The sequence below is a fragment of the Sapajus apella genome, unplaced genomic scaffold (assembly GCF_009761245.1).
Source record: "Sapajus apella isolate SASKATOON/1434 unplaced genomic scaffold, GSC_monkey_1.0 scaffold1523, whole genome shotgun sequence".
NCBI lineage: Eukaryota > Metazoa > Chordata > Mammalia > Primates > Cebidae > Sapajus > Sapajus apella.
The window spans coordinates 11,370-14,603 of NW_022438449.1; the positions used below are offsets into that span (position 1 = coordinate 11,370).

Sequence of the window (3,234 nt, forward strand, 5' to 3'; positions counted from 1 at the left end):
GACTATAAGTATTTGGCTTTATTTCTGGTTCTTTATTCTGTTTCATTGGTCTATAGGCTTACTTTTTGTTTTTTTGTTTTTTTTTTACCAGTCCCATGCTGTTTTGGTCACTATGGTTTTATAATATAGTTTGAAGTCAAGTAATATAATGCCTCCAGATTTGTTCTTTCTGTTAAGTCTTGCTTTAGCTATGTGGGCTCTTTTAGGATTGTTATTTTCTAGTTTTGTAAAGAATAAGGGTGGTATTTTGATGGGAATTGCTCTGAATTTGTAGATTGCTTTTGGCAGTATGGTTATTTTCTTTTTTTCTTTCTTTCTTTTTTTTTTTTTTTTCACAAAAGCACTTTTTATTTGAGGCAAAGAGAAGTCTTGCTGAGAGGGTTATAGTTCCAAGCAGTCAAAACTCAGCTGTTAGTGATACCATTTTGACCTGGCAGATTTGGCTTCTCTTTGGTCAGAAAAGGGTATTCAGGTTGTACTTTCCCCAGTGGGGCAAAAAGAAGGGCAAGGCAAACTGGAAGAGACCTCTACTCTACTGACAGGCCTCGTCAGATCCAACATCAAGCCAGACACGCTCTTGCTGGCCACTCTATAAGTTGCTGTCCCACTGCTGAATGACACAGGCTATACTACATTTGCAAGGAAAAAAATGAGGCAGGAAACACAGGTATAGGTCACTTAGGGATGAGCAGGTATCCACAGCTTCGAAACTCTTCATGGAAGGGGTAATCCTTGTGGGAGGCACAGCTCACCAAGGCACAGACTCTCCAGTTCCTGTTGTAGCCGAGTAAGGTGGTCATATCCTGGCTGCTCAGTTCAAAGTCAAAGACCTTAAAGTTCTCAGCAATGCGTTCTGGTGTCACAGACTTGGGGATCACCACCAAGTTCCTCTGCATGGGGAACCGGATCAGCACCTGGGCTGTAGTTTTATTGTGCTTGTCTGCGATCGCCTTGATCCTGGGATCCTCCAGGAGGGAAGGGTCCTCGGGCTTGGCCCAGGGCCTGTCGGGAGAGCCGAGGGGCCTGTAGGCGGTCACCACGATGCCTTTAGACTGGCAGTACTGGATTAACTTCTCCTGAGTGAGGTGCGGGTGGCACTCAATCTGGTTCACTGCAGGCTTATACTTTAAGCCAGGTTTGTTTAAGATCCTCTCCACCTGGAGATGGTTGAAGTTGGAGATGCCAGTAGCTTTCACTAGCCCTTCATCCACCAGCTCTTCCATGGCCTCCCACGTGTCCAGAATGTTGGTGTCACTGGGAATCACGTTGCTCGACTCATTCAATGGGAAAAATTCCTTCCCAGGCTTAAAGCCAGTTGGCCAGTGAATAAGGTAGAGGTCCAGGTAGTCCAGCTTCAGGTCGCTGAGCATCTTTAGGCAGGCTCCTTTCACCAGGCCCTTCTCATGGTATGTGCACCACAGCTTGCTGATGATGAAGAGCTCCTCACGCTTCACCACCTGCTCCCTGAGCTTCTCCTGAATGGCTACCCCCACCTCATTCTCATTGTGGTACACGTGGGCACAGTCGATGTGGCGGTACCCAACATCGATGGCCACCTTCACAGCCTCAGTCATCTGGCCTGGAGGGGACTTCCAGGTGCCCAGCCCGAGGATGGTCATCTTGGCGCCGTTGTTGAGCACGAGGTGGCTGGCCATTGCTGCTGCACCCCCCAGACCCCTGCCCAGAACCTTACCTTGGCAGTATGGTTATTTTTGCAGTATCGATTCTATCCCTCCATGACCATGGGATGTGTTTCCATTTGTTTGTATTATCTATGATTTATTTTCAGCAGTATTTCGTAGTTTTCCTTGTAGAGGTCTTTCATCTCCTTGGTTAGATATATTTCTAAGTATTTTTTTAATTTTTTTGCAGCTATTGTAAAAGGGGTTGAATTCTTGATTTCATTCTAAGTTTGGTGGCTATTGGTGTATAGCAGGACTATTGATTTGTGTATGTTGAAATTTTGTATCCTGAAACTTTGCTGAATTCATTTACCAGTTCTAGGAGCTTTTTGTTTTTGTTTGTTTTTTATTTTTATTTTTTATTTTTTCCATTTATTTATTTTATTGCATTTTAGGTTTTGGGGTACATGTGAGGAACATGCAAGATTGTTGCATAGGTACACACGTGGCAGTGTGATTTGCTGCCTTCCTCCCCATCACCTACATCTGGCATTTCTCCCCTTGCTATCTCTCCCCAACTCCCCACCCCCCACTACCCCTCCGCTACTTCCCCCCAACTGACCCCAGTGTGAAGTGCTCCCCTCCCTGTGTCCATGTGTTCTCATTGTTCAACACCCGCCTATGAGTGAGAACATGCGGTGTTTGATCTTCTGCCCTTCTGTCAGTTTGCTGAGAATGATGGTTTCCAGGTTCATCCATGTCCCTACAAAGGACCCAAACTCATAGTTTTTGATGACTGCATAATATTCCATGGTGTATATGTGCCACATTTTCCCTGTCCAGTCTATCATCAATGGGCATTTGGGTTGTTTCCAGGTCTTTGCTATTGTAAACAGTGCTGCAATGAACATTCGCGTGCACATGTCCTTATAGAAGAACGATTTATAATCCTTTGGATATATACCCAGTAATGGTATTGCGGGGTCAAATCGAATTTCAATTTCTAGGTACTTGAGGAATCTCCACACTGTCTTCCACAATGGTTGAACTAATTTACACTCCCACCAACAGTGTAAAAGTGTTCCTATTTCTCCACATCCTCTCCAGCATCTGTTGTCTCTAGATTTTTTAATGATCACCATTCTAACTGGCGTGAGATGGTATCTCAATGTAGTTTTGACTTGCATTTCTCTGATGACCAGTGATTATGAGCATTTTTTCATATGTTTGTTGGCCTCATGTATGTCTTCTTTTGTAAAATATCTGTTCATATCTTTTTCCCACTTTTGAATGGGCTTGTTTATTTTTTTCTTGTAAATCTGTTTTAGTTCTTTGTAAATTCTGGATATCAGCCCTTTGTCAGATGGGTAAACTGCAAAAATTTTTTCCCGTTCTGTTGGTTGCCGATTCACTCTAACAACTGTTTCTTTTGCTGTGTAGAAGCTGTGGAGTTTGATTAGGTCCCATTTGTCTATTTCGGCTTTTGTTGTCAATGCTTTTGGTGTTTTGGTCATGAAGTCCTTGCCTACACCTATGTCCTGAATGGTTTTTTTTTTGTTTTTTTGTTTTTTTTTTTTCCCATTTATTTATTTTATTGCATTTTAGGTTTTGG

The 3,234-nt window shown here is 43.2% G+C and overlaps 1 pseudogene across 1 annotated transcript; it reads right to left on the reverse strand.

Annotated features, from left to right (window-relative positions):
• Positions 1–317: 317 nt before the first annotated feature.
• On the reverse strand, positions 318–1,696 carry LOC116546850 (annotated as a pseudogene). Its single transcript, XR_004266862.1, has one exon. The product of XR_004266862.1 is annotated as an aldo-keto reductase family 1 member B1 pseudogene (transcript).
• Between the last annotated feature and the right edge of the window lie 1,538 nt (positions 1,697–3,234).